This window comes from Haematobia irritans, chromosome 4, assembly GCF_050003625.1.
Source record: "Haematobia irritans isolate KBUSLIRL chromosome 4, ASM5000362v1, whole genome shotgun sequence".
NCBI classification, from domain to species: Eukaryota; Metazoa; Arthropoda; class Insecta; order Diptera; family Muscidae; genus Haematobia; species Haematobia irritans.
This window is the reverse complement of record NC_134400.1, coordinates 163,865,673-163,880,117: the sequence shown is the minus strand read 5'-3', so window position 1 is coordinate 163,880,117 and position 14,445 is coordinate 163,865,673. Positions and strand designations below refer to the sequence as shown.

The 14,445-nt window shown below is 36.5% G+C and overlaps 1 protein-coding gene across 1 annotated transcript in view; it reads right to left on the bottom strand.

Annotated features, from left to right (window-relative positions):
* Snmp2 (Sensory neuron membrane protein 2) overlaps positions 1–14,445 on the bottom strand; it is a 691,945-nt gene that overhangs the window by 478,532 nt on the left and 198,968 nt on the right. The gene's annotated exons all lie outside the window — the stretch shown is intronic.

The following is a 14,445-nucleotide window of genomic DNA, read 5'->3' as shown; positions in this document are numbered from 1 at the left end:
CATAAGCTTCGGTCTGGCCGAACTTATGGCCGTATATAATTGTTTTTTTTTTTGTTTTTTTGAAAAATTTTCGTATAGCTCTTAAGAAATCACCCTTTCTATATGTTTGGGAATATTTGCAAGACAAGCATGTAGCATTTGTATCATTTTGAACCAAACTAAAACTGTCATCGAAATGATATTTATTTTATTGACAGCTCATTATATAGATTAAAAGGCACCAAAAGTATTTGCCTCTCCTGTACTTCAAGCATAACAATGTAATTGCGTTATATCACAATCCTTATCTGCTATTTTGAATGATTCTTCTTTGATTTAACCCTTACCGAGGGGGTTGTTGAACACTGTATAGTTCTCAATAAACTCAATCTGCATACAATTAAAAAATCTCATTTGTGGCGTCAAGTATTGGCACACATTTGTCAACAGCCACGATATTTCAATGAACGTCGAAATAAAAGTCGTAGAAGCGTTGAGTGCAAAAAAAAAATCAACTTCCATCAAGTGTCGAAAACAACATTCGTATGGATGAGACGTATATTATTTTATACATTTGGGCGATGCACGTACATGCGTACTCAAAATGGAGGAGTTAGTTTTTTTTTATACCCTAAACCACATACACGCAGAGAAGAAACATGATTGTCACTATCGTATTTGAAGAGCAAAATAATATGATAGGAGCTATTTTTGCTGCGACCATGTAACATTTTCACCTGCAACCATGTTGGCTCAGTGAACATGGTTCTAAGAAAAATATAATTGTCCTCATCTAAAATGTTATTATATTGATAAAAAGAATTTTGTTTGAATCAAAACACAATGGTCACGATCTAAAATGTTATGGTATTCGTCAAAAATGGTTTTCTTCCAGTTAAAAGAACATGGTCACAACCTAAAATGTTTAGGAAATCTTTAATCTTTATGAAAATACTTTTTCGTCGTCGAAAATGGACGCAACTAGACAAAAGAAAACACAAAATTAACTTTATTGATTGGTTTTTATTATACCCTTCACCACTACTGTGGTACAGGGTATAATAAGTTTGTGCATTTGTATGTAACGCCAAGAAGGAGTAATCATAGACCAACCTTTTAGTATACGGATCGGCTTAGAATTAAATTCTGAGTCGATTTAGCGATGTCCGTCTGTCTGTTGATGTATTTTTGTGTGCAAAGTACAGCTCGCAGTTTTAGTCCGATTGTCCTAAAATTTGGTATGGGGTCCTGTTTCGGCTCAAAGACAATCCCTATTGATTTTGGAAAAAATCGGTTCAGATTTAGATATAGCTGCCATATATATTTTTCACCGATCTGGTCATAATTGGCGTGTATATCAACCGATCTTCCTCAAATTCCGTACATCTCAATATTTTATGAGTCTCGAAAAACTTGCAAAATATCATCCAAATCGGTTCAGATTTAGATATAGCTCCCATATATAGCTTTCGCCCGATTTACACTCCTTTGTCCACAGAGGCCAATTTTTTGCTCCGATTTAGTTGAAATTTTGCACAGGGAGTAGAATTAGCATTATAGCTATGCGTGTCAAATTTGGTGGAAATCGGTTCAGATTTAGATATAGCTCCCATATATAGCTTTCGCCCGATTTACACTCATATGACCACAGAGGCCAATCTTTTACTCCGATTTAATTGAAATTTTGCACAGGGAGTAGAATTAGCATTGTTGCTATGCGTGCCAAATTTGGTTGAAATCGGTTCAGATTTAGATATAGCTCCCATATAAATGTTTTTCTAATTTCGACAAAAATGGTCAAAATACCAGCATTTTCCTTGTAAAATCGCTACTGCTTAGTTCAATAGTTGAAAAAATTACTCTAATTTTCTTAAACTGCTAATACATATATATCGAGCGATAAATCATAAATAAACTTTTGCGAAGTTTCCTTAAGATTGCTTCAGATTTAAATGTTTCCCATATTTATACCCTTCACCACTACTGTGGTACAGGGTATAATAAGTTTGTGCATTTGTATGTAACGCCAAGAAGGAGTAATCATAGACCAACCTTTTAGTATACTGATCGGCTTAGAATTAAATTCTGAGTCGATTTAGCGATGTCCGTCTGTCTGTCTGTCCGTCTGTCTGTCCGTCTGTCTGTCTGTCTGTCTGTCTGTCTGTCTGTTGATGTATTTTTGTGTGCAAAGTACAGCTCGCAGTTTTAGTCCGATTGTCCTAAAATTTGGTATAGGGTCCTGCTTCGGCTCAAAGACGATCCCTATTGATTTTGGAAAAAATCGGTTCAGATTTAGATATAGCTGCCATATATATTTTTCGCCGATCTGGTCATAATTGGCGTGTATATCAACCGATCTTCCTCAAATTCCGTACATCCGAATATTTTATGGGTCTCGAAAAACTTGCAAAATACCAGCCAAATTGGTTCAGATTTAGATATAGCTCTCATATATAGCTTTCGCCCGATTTACACTCATTTGCCCAAAGAGGCCAATTTTTAACTCCGATTGAGTTGAAATTTTGCACAGGAAGTAGAATTAGCATTGAAACTATGCGTGCCAAATTTGGTTGAAATCGGTTCAGATTTGGATATATCTCCCATATATAGCTTTCGCCCGATTTACACTCATATGACCACAGAGGCCAATTTTTAACTCCGATTTAGTTGAAATTTTGCACAGAGAGTAGAATTAGCATTGTTGCTATGCGTGCCAAATTTGGTTGAAATCGGTTCAGATTTAGATATATCTCCCATATATAGCTTTCGCCCGATTTACACTCATATGACCACAGAGGCCAATTTTTAACTCCGATTTAGTTGAAATTTTGCACAGCGAGTAGAATTAGCATTGCGTGCCAAATTTGGTTGAAATCTGTTCAGATTTAGATATAGCTCCATATATATGTTTTTCTGATTTCGACAAAGACGGTCAAAAAACCAACATTTTCCTTGTAAAATCGCCACTGCTTAGTCGAAAAGTTGTAAAAATGACTCTAATTTTCCCAAACTTCTAATACATATATATCGAGCGATAAATCATAAATAAACTTTTGCAAAGTTTCCTTAAAATTGCTTCAGATTTAAATGTTTCCCATATTTTTTTTTTACTAACATTGTGTTACACCCTAGTGCATTAGCCGACTTAAATTTTGAGTCTATAGATTTTGTAGAAGTCTATCTAATTCGGTCCAGATCGAGTGATATTTAAATGTATGTATTTGGGACTAACCTTTATATAAAGCCCCCAACACATTTGACGGATGTGATATGGTATCGAAAATTTAGATCTACAAAGTGGTGCAGGGTATAATATAGTCGGCCCCGCCTGACTTTAGACTTTCCTTACTGGTTTTTACTAACATTGTGTTCCACCCTAGTCCATTAGCCGACTTAAATTTAGAGTCTATAGATTTTGTAAAAGTCTATCAAATTCTGTCCAGATCGAGTGATATTTAAATGTATGTATTTGGGACAAACCTTTATATATAGCACCCAACACATTTGACGGATGTGATATGGTATCGAAAATTTAGATCTACAAAGTGGTGCAGGGTATAATATAGTCGGCCCCGCCCGACTTTAGACTTTCCTTACTTGTTTTTTTTTTATAAATTGAATCATTGTTTATTTGTATTTGTAATGTCGTGCAAGCAAACATCATATATTTTTACACACTCTATTTTGGTTCAATGTGAATAATAAGAAATCATTCCATATTTACTTCGTGTCCATCAAATGTTCCAACGCAGACATCATGTAACTGCAAATAAAAATAAATGATACCATATATCAAAATGCAGACCAAAAACTGGTACATTTTTTTCAATTACACTTTCCTTTTTTGTGTTCACATAAAACCATGTGCCACTTCTGAATAAATAAATTAATTCTCCGTCCATTTCAAGAAACAATCAACACACGACTGACGCGCAAAATGAAAATCGTGTGTACCTGCTCAATGTTTTTATAAAATTCTTTTCGCTGCAAACAAGTTAAAAAATTAAATGGTCACGAAAAAAATTTAAATGGTCTTTATGGCCATGTAATGGTTCTAGACATGTCTATACTCAATCTATAAAAATACTTTTTTCCCTGTAAAAAAGTAAAAAAATTTAATGGTCAGGTATATGATTTACCCGACCATTTAATGGTCTCAAGTTCTATCATTAAAATGATAGAACATGTTTGCGGTATTTGAGAAAATGCTTATTGCCACCATACATTTTTCTCCGCTCGAAAACTAACAGGTTGGCTGATAAGTCCCCGGTCTTACAAAGAAAAACACATTTTTTGTCAAAATTCCTTTTTATTATTCAACATAATTCCCTTCAAGAGCGATACAACGATTATAACAACCTTCCCATTTTTGATACCATTTTGGTAGTGCTTTTTTGCCTTGTTTTGCCTCAAAATAGGCCTCAGTTTCGGCGATCACCTCTTCATTGCAGCCAAATTTTTTCCCTGCGAGCATCCTTTTGAGGTCTGAGAACAAGAAAAAGTCGCTGGGGGCCAGATCTGGAGAATACGGTGGGTGTGGAAGCAATTCGAAGCCCAATTCATGAATTTTTGCCATGACTTGTGGCACAGTGCGTTGTCTTGGTGGAACAACACTTTTTTCTTCTTCATATGGGGCCGTTTTGCCGCGATTTCGACCTTCAAACGCTCCAATAACGCCATATAATAGTCATGGTTTTTCCCTTCTCAAGATAATCGATAAAAATTATTCCATACGCATCCCAAAAAAACAGAGGCCATTACTTTGCCAGCGGACTTTTGAGTCTTTCCACGCTTCGGTGACGGTTCACCGGTCGCTGTCCACTCAGCCGACTGTCGATTGGACTCAGGAGTGTTGTGAAGGATCCATGTTTCATCCATTGTCACATATCGATGGAAAAACTCGGGTGTATTACGAGTTAACAGCTGCAAACACCGCTCAGAATCATCAACACGTTGGTGTTTTTGTTGGTGTGTTTGTGAGCTCGCGCGGCACCCATTTTGCACAGAGCTTCCGCATATCCAAATATTGATGAATGATATGACCAACACGTTCCCTTGTTATCTTTAAGGTCTCTGCTATCTCGATCAACTTCATTTTACGGTCATTCAAAATCATTTTGTGGATTTTTTTGATGTTTTCGTCGGTAACCACCTCTTTCGGGCGTCCACTGCGTTCACTGTCCTCCGTGCTCATTTCACCACGCTTGAATTTTGCATATCAATCAATTATTGTTGATTTCCCTGGGGCAGAGTCCGGAAACTCATTATCAAGCCAAGTTTTTGCTTCCACCGTATTTTTTCCCTTCAGAAAACAGTATTTTATCAAAACACGAAATTCCTTTTTTCCATTTTTTTCACAATAACAAAAGTTGCTCCACAAAGGACGCTCTATCTCACAAACTAATTGACTTGCAGACGTCAAATTTTGAAACGAATCATTTGAAGGTTGGTACTATATACAAAATAATATACATTTAATACTAGCGACGCCATCTATGTGTCAGACCGGAGACTTATCAGCCAATCTGTTATTTTTACAAAGACAAAATACATGGTTTTCGCGGCAATTACATGCTCTAGATAAGCATTAAATGGATGCGGCACCCATGTCCAAACATGGTTTTTCTGTGCGTGTATGCCACTGCGGTTTATCTCCCAGACCTATATCAATGTTACCCCACCAATGCTTATGATTACTAATTCAGTAATGGTGGTTTAGGGTATGATATAGTCGGCCCCGCCCGACTTTCAACTTTACTCACTTGTTTTTATACCCTGCGCCACACTGTGGAACAGGGTATTATAAGTTAGTGCATATGTTTGCAACACCCAGAAGGAGACGAGATAGACACATTGTGCCTTTGGCAAAACTGCTCAGGGTGGGCTCCTGAGTCGATATAGCCATGTCCGTCTGTCCGTGAACACATTTTTGTAATCAAAGTCTAGGTCGCAGTTTTAGTCCAATCGACTTCAAATTTGGCACAAGTATGTGTTTTGGCTCAGAATAGAACCCTATTGGTTTTGGAAGAAATCGGTTCAGATTTAGATATAGCTCCCATATATATATTTCGCCCGATATGGACTTATATGGCCCCAGAAGCCAGAGTTTTACCCTAATTTGCTTAAAATATTCCACAAGAAGAACAATTAGTACTATAGTCAAGTGTGCCAAATTTTATTGAAATCGGTTTAGATTTAGATATAGCTCCCATATATATGTTTTTCTGATTTTTTTTTGTAAAATCGCCACTGCTTAGTCGAAAATTTTTAAAAATGACTCTAATTTTCCTAAACTTCTAATACATATATATCGAGCGATAAATCATAAATAAACTTTTGCGAAGTTTCCTTAAAATTGCTTCAGATTTAAATGTTTCCCATATTTTTATACCCCCCACCATAGGATGGGTGGGGGGTATTCCGTTTGTAACACATCGAAATATTGATCTAAGACCCCATAAAGTATATATATTCTGGGTCGTGGTGAAATTCTGAGTCGATCTGAGCATGTCCGTCCGTCCGTCTGTTGAAATTACGCTAACTTCCGAACGAAACAAGCTATCGACTTGAAACTTGGCACAAGTAGTTTTTATTGATGTAGGTCGGATGGTATTGCAAATGGGCCATATCGATCCACTTTTACGGGTAGCCCCTATACAAACACTCCCCCAAATTTGGCTTGTGATTGCTCTAAGAGAAGCAATTTTCATCCGATCCGGCTGAAATTTGGTACATGGTGTTAGTATTTGGTCTCTAATGACCATGCACAAATTGGTCCACATCGGTCCATAATTATATATAGCCCCCATATAAACCGATCACCAGATTTTGGCCTCTTGGAAGGCCAAAATTCATCTGATTCAGTTGAAATTTGGTACGTGGTGTTAATATATGTTAAGATATGCTAAAATTGGTCGAAATCGGTCAATAACACTAGCCAACAGTCGTTTTGTGAATTGGTTCTAGCATAATTTTTCTCATTGATTTTGACCTACTAAACACGAAAATGAGTTTTAAAAAATTTTCTGTCGATTGGTTTTCGAGATACAAATTTTTGAACTTTTGTTTTTATTTTTGGAGGTACACTTACAATTTTGAGCATATCTTTCGTCTTCTTTGACCTATTTGATCCTGCTACTACTCAAATTAAAGAAAATTGAGCCGTCTACAACTTATTCTCAGTTTTTTTCAAATCGGGTAAGTAGTTTGGATGTTGGCGGCTTAAAAAAGTAAAAAAACGGCGTTTTTTAGTAAAAATGTGGCAGAAAAAAACATATAAAAATTCATATAAAATATAAAACATGAAAATAAGCCCTTACTTAACAAAATCTAACTAACAAATAGCGGACTTATAATTTTTTTGGTAAAAGACCGAAAAGACCAAATCAACGCATCAACGCTGTTTTCCACATGGCATAAAATGTACAGTTATATCTTTGTTTCTACTCATTTTTTTTGGGCGTTGCTTTGGTCTTTTCGGTCTTTTACCAAAAAAATTATAAGTCCGCTATTTGTTAGTTAGATTTTGTTAAGTAAGGGCTTATTTTCTTTGTAATTTTCTTTGCTGTTAGCATCGTGTTTTATATTTTATATGAATTTTTATATGGTTTTTTCTGCCACATTTTTACTAAAAAAACGCAGTTTTTTTAACTTTTTTAAGCCGCCAACATCCAAACTACTTATCCGATTTTAAAATTTTCTGAAAATGAGTTGTAGACGGCTCAATTTTCTTTAATTTGAGTAGCACTACACCCAAAGAAAAAATACTTTCCTCCGGAAAGAATGACAATGTCATATGGGACAAAATGTTTTTGTAGACTTCTGATAGCATAATACCCTCGACTCTATAAATCGGGCCAATAACTTGTCCAGAAAAACACGCCCAGACCATAATATTGCCCCCACCATGATTGACGGAGCTTTTTGTATTCCTTGGATTAAGGCTTGCTATTGGGCATTCGCCCTAAGCGTCTACCATGCGAACCATGCAAATTAAACTTTGATTCGTAGGAAAATATAACACATTTCCAATGCTCCTCAGGTCATTTAAGGTATTTTCGTGAAAATTGAAGGCGCGCTAACCTATTTTGACATTTTTGTATAATCGCATTCCAACTTTTAAAGTTGTACATCCGATCGCTATGGTTGATATATCCAACTCTTCTTTCAGTGTAGGATCAAATAGGTCAAAGAAGACGAAAGATATGCTCAAAATTGTAAATGTACCTCCAAAAATTAAAAAAATAAGTTCAAAAATTTGTATCTCGAAAACCAATCGACAGAAAATTTTTTAAAACTCATTTTCGTGTTTAGTAGGTCAAAATCAATGGGAAAAAGTATGCTAGAAACAAATAACAGAGAAAAGTTTGTTATTTGTGACCTAGTGTAATTATATATAGGCCCCATATAAACCGATCCCCAGATTTGGTTTTGGAGCCTCTTGGAAGATCAAATTTCATCCGAGTCAGTTGAAATTTGGTAGGTGATGTTAGAATATGGTATCCAGGAATTGGTTCATATCAGTCCATAATTACATACAGCACCTATATAAACCAATCCCCAGATTTGACCTCCGGTGCCTTTTGGAGAAGCAAAATTCTTCCGATCTGCTTGAAATTTGGTACGTGGTGGCAGTATATGCTATTTGACAACCATGCCAAAAGTGGTCCATATCAGTCCATAATCATATATAGCCCCCATATAAACCGATCCCGAGATTTGGTTTTGGAGCCTCTTGGAGGAGCAAATTTCATCCGAGTCAGTTGAAATTTGGTACATTGTGCTAGTATATGGCCGTTAACAACCATGCCTAACTAGGTCCATATCGGTCTATAGTTATATATAGCCCTCAGATAAATCGATCCCCAATAACACAAAAATTGGTCCATATCAAGTTCATAATTCTACATAGCCCCGATATAAGCGACCCCCATATTTCAATTCTGGCTCTCTACGTACCGTGCAAAAGTCCATGTCGATTCGTAATTATTTGTAGACTTACCTATACATAACTTTTTTGTCTAATATATACCACGTATGGAATAACTCACAATTTAGAAAACGATGTTAAGAAGTTTTAAGATACCACAACTCAAGTAATTCGATTTTGGATGACAGTCTTTCGTAGAAGTTTCAGGTGGAGGGTACAAAAGATTCGGTGGAGGGTACATACGATTCGGCCTGGCCGAACTTACGGCCGTATATACTTGTTTTTACTAACATTGTGTTCCACCCTAGTGCATTAGCCGACTTAAATGTTGAGTCTATAGATTTTGTAGAAGTCTTTCAAATTCTATCCAAATCGAGTGGTATTTAAATGTATGTATTTGGGACAAACCTTTATATATAGCCCCCAACACATTTGACGGATGTGATATGATATCGAAAATTTAGATCTACAAAGTGCTGGGTATAATATAGTCGGACCGTACCGACTTTAAACTTTCCTTACTTGTTTATAAAGTATAAACTACACATTGATAAAGGGGTTGGTCATTCTTTTTTATAATAGGCGATTCCTTTTTCTATCAGGGTGAAATTCTAGGGCAATCGAGCGGTGTCCGCAATGGAACTATCGTTCTTAAATGGTGCTCAGTATCGTGTTTTGACCACTCAATAACGGAACTTCTAGGTTCAAAATACTTAACCCACTTTGTCTAAATTTTGTAAAAAATAAATTGTGGTGTCCATATCTTGCGAACGGTAAAAGACAATCGCACACGCACGCGAACTTTTTTGTAGAGTTTTACAAGTTCTATCGAGCAAAGAAAAAATCATCGAATTCGTTTCAATAGCGGAGTTGAGAGCTAAAACAAAATTTCATACCCCCGAGAAGGCCAACTTTCAACACCTACAGGTTGGCCCGTGGACCAACTATGGACCAAAACATAGAGGAAACCACCTCAGCTTTCGTATAGCTCGCGCTGAATAATCCATGCAGACGGCATTTCCCGGAACGCTTATGACAATATCATATGGGACAAAATGTTTTTGTAGACTTCTGATAGCATAATACCCTCGACTCTATAAATCGGGCCAATAACTTGTCCAGAAAAACACGCCCAGACCATAATATTGCCCCCACCATGATTGACGGAGCTTTTTGTATTCCTTGGATTAAGGCTTGCTATTGGGCATTCGCCCTAAGCGTCTACCATGCGAACCATGCAAATTAAACTTTGATTCGTAGGAAAATATAACACATTTCCAATGCTCCTCAGGTCATTTAAGGTATTTTCGTGAAAATTGAAGGCGCGCTAACCTATTTTGACAGTTTTGTATAATCGCACTCCAACTTTTAAAGTGGTACATCCAATCGCTATGGTTTATAACATATATCCAGTTGAATTTAGTTTTTGACTTCTATAGATGATATTTGAGTGAATTGTTGCATACTAAAGGGTGATTTGTTAAGAGCTTGATAACTTTTTTTTTAAAAAAAACGCATAAAATTTGCAAAATCTCATCGGTTCTTTATTTGAAACGTTAGATTGGTCCATGACATTTACTTTTTGAAGATAATTTCATTTAAATGTTGACCGCGGCTGCGTCTTAGGTGGTCCATTCGGAAAGTCCAATTTTGGGCAACTTTTTCGAGCATTTCGGCCGGAATAGCCCGAATTTCTTCGGAAATGTTGTCTTCCAAAGCTGGAATAGTTGCTGGCTTATTTCTGTAGACTTTAGACTTGACGTAGCCCCACAAAAAATAGTCTAAAGGCGTCAAATCGCATGATCTTGGTGGCCAACTTACCGGTCCATTTCTTGAGATGAATTGTTCTCCGAAGTTTTCCCTCAAAATGGCCATAGAATCGCGAGCTGTGTGGCATGTAGCGCCATCTTGTTGAAACCACATGTCAACCAAGTTCAGTTCTTCCATTTTTGGCAACAAAAAGTTTGTTAGCATCGAACGATAGCGATCGCCATTCACCGTAACGTTGCGTCCAACAGCATCTTTGAAAAAATACGGTCCAATGATTCCACCAGCGTACAAACCACACCAAACAGTGCATTTTTCGGGATGCATGGGCAGTTCTTGAACGGCTTCTGGTTGCTCTTCACTCCAAATGCGGCAATTTTGCTTATTTACGTAGCCATTCAACCAGAAATGAGCCTCATCGCTGAACAAAATTTGTCGATAAAAAAGCGGATTTTCTGCCAACTTTTCTAGGGCCCATTCACTGAAAATTCGACGTTGTGGCAGATCGTACGTCTATTCATGATGAAATGTCAAAGCATACTGAGCATCTTTCTCTTTGACACCATGTCTGAAATCCCACGTGATCTGTCAAATACTAATGCATGAAAATCCTAACCTCAAAAGAATCACCCTTTACATTGGATTATATGATTTTTTTCTAGCGTAGTCTTAGGTTTTCTTCTACCTCATTGCAAGTTTTGGTGCATCCTCCGTTTATAACTCGAGACGCAATTGATTTGTGAACAATGTAATCTTCCGATGTTAATTTTTGTGATAACCCAACTTTAAAATCATCAATATTTTGTTTTTTTTTTTTCGAACTATTCTACAAATAGAGCATAAAGCCCCATGGCGATTAGTTTATGACCAAATTATGCAATGAACTTTTGGTACGTTTAAACTATCCTCTTATAGGTCCTTATAACAGTTTCAGGTAAAAACCAGTAAGGAAAGTCTAAAGTCGGGCGGGGTATTATACCCTGCACCACATTGTAGATCTAAATTTTCGATACCATATCACATCCGTCAAATGTGTTGGGGGCTATATATAAAGGTTTGTCCCAAATACATAAATTTAAATATCACTCGATCTGGAAGAATTTGATAGACTTCTATAAAATCTATAGACTCAAAATTTAAGTCGGCTAATGCACTAGGGTGGAACACAATGTTAGTAAAAAACCAGTAAGGAAAGTCTAAAGTCAGGCGGGGCCGACTATATTATACCCTGCACCACTTTGTAGATCTAAATTTTCGATACCATATCACATCCGTCAAATGTGTTGGGGGCTTTATATAAAGGTTAGTCCCAAATACATACATTTAAATATCACTCGATCTGGACCGAATTAGATAGACTTCTACAAAATCTATAGACTCAAAATTTAAGTCGGCTAATGCACTAGGGTGTAACACAATGTTAGTAAAAAAAAAATATGGGAAACATTTAAATCTGAAGCAATTTTAAGGAAACTTTGCAAAAGTTTATTTATGATTTATCGCTCGATATATATGTATTAGAAGTTTGGGAAAATTAGAGTCATTTTTACAACTTTTCGACTAAGCAGTGGCGATTTTACAAGGAAAATGTTGGTTTTTTGACCGTCTTTGTCGAAATCAGAAAAACATATATATGGAGCTATATCTAAATCTGAACAGATTTCAACCAAATTTGGCACGCAATGCTAATTCTACTCGCTGTGCAAAATTTCAACTAAATCGGAGTTAAAAATTGGCCTCTGTGGTCATATGAGTGTAAATCGGGCGAAAGCTATATATGGGAGATATATCTAAATCTGAACCGATTTCAACCAAATTTGGCACGCATAGCAACAATGCTAATTCTACTCTCTGTGCAAAATTTCAACTAAATCGGAGTTAAAAATTGGCCTCTGTGGTCATATGAGTGTAAATCGGGCGAAAGCTATATATGGGAGATATATCCAAATCTGAACCGATTTCAACCAAATTTGGCACGCATAGTTTCAATGCTAATTCTACTTCCTGTGCAAAATTTCAACTCAATCGGAGTTAAAAATTGGCCTCTTTGGGCAAATGAGTGTAAATCGGGCGAAAGCTATATATGAGAGCTATATCTAAATCTGAACCAATTTGGCTGGTATTTTGCAAGTTTTTCGAGACCCATACAATATTCGGATGTACGGAATTTGAGGAAGATCGGTTGATATACACGCCAATTATGACCAGATCGGCGAAAAATATATATGGCAGCTATATCTAAATCTGAACCGATTTTTTCCAAAATCAATAGGGATCGTCTTTGAGCCGAAGCAGGACCCTATACCAAATTTTAGGACAATCGGACTAAAACTGCGAGCTGTACTTTGCACACAAAAATACATCAACAGACAGACAGACAGACAGACAGACAGACGGACAGACAGACGGACAGACAGACAGACGGACATCGCTAAATCGACTCAGAATTTAATTCTAAGCCGATCAGTATACTAAAAGGTTGGTCTATGATTACTCCTTCTTGGCGTTACATACAAATGCACAAACTTATTATACCCTGTACCACAGTAGTGGTGAAGGGTATAAATATGGGAAACGTTTAAATCTGAAGCAATTTTAAGGAAACTTCGAAAAAGTTTATTTATGATTTATCACTCGATATATATGTATTAGAAGTTTAGGAAAATTAGAGTCATTTTTACAACTTTTCGACTAAGCAGTGGCGATTTTACAAGGAAAATGTTGGTATTTTGACCATTTTTGTCGAAATCAGAAAAACATATATATGGGAGCTATATCTAAATCTGAACCGATTTCAACCAAATTTGGCACGCATAGCTACAATGCTAATTCTACTCCCTGTGCAAAATTTCAACTAAATCGGAGTTAAAAATTGGCCTCTGTGGTCATATGAGTGTAAATCGGGCGAAAGCTTTATATGGGAGATATATCCAAATCTGAACCGATTTCAAGCAAATTTGGCACGCATAGTTACAACGCTAATTCTACTCCCTATGCAAAATTTCAACTAAATCGGAGCAAAAAATTTGCCTCTGTGGGCAAATGAGTGTAAATCGGGCGAAAGCTATATATGGGAGCTATATCTAAATCTGAACCGATTTTGCTGATATTTTGCAAGTTTTTCGAGACTCATAAAATATTCGGATGTACGGAATTTGAGGAAGATCGGTTGATATACACGCCAATTATGAACAGATCGGTGAAAAATATATATGGCAGCTATATCTAAATCTGAACCGATTTTTTCCAAAATCAATAAGGATCGTCTTTGAGCCGAAACAGGACCCTATACCAAATTTTAGGACAATCGGACTAAAACTGCAAGCTGTACTTTGCACACAACAATACATCAACAGACAGACAGACAGACAGACAGACAGACAGACGCACAGACAGACAGACGGACATCGCTAAATCGACTCAGAATTTAATTCTAAGCCGATCCGTATACTAAAAGGTTGGTCTATGATTACTCCTTCTTGGCGTTACATACAAATGCACAAACTTATTATACCCTGTACCACAGTAGTGGTGAAGGGTATAAATACACAAAATAATGCACCTAAAGAAGAAAAGATTTCAGAGTGCTAAGTAGTTGCAAATGTTTTGAACATATCGAATCATACGATTCTTTACCTTTCGGGAAATATCAATATTTTATAACAACCCATTCATTTACCAATTAAGAATTTGAAAATACCACTCCATAAAGATTATTTTTAAGTGGAAGCTAAACAATAACATTATTATTATGGGAGATATACCTAGAT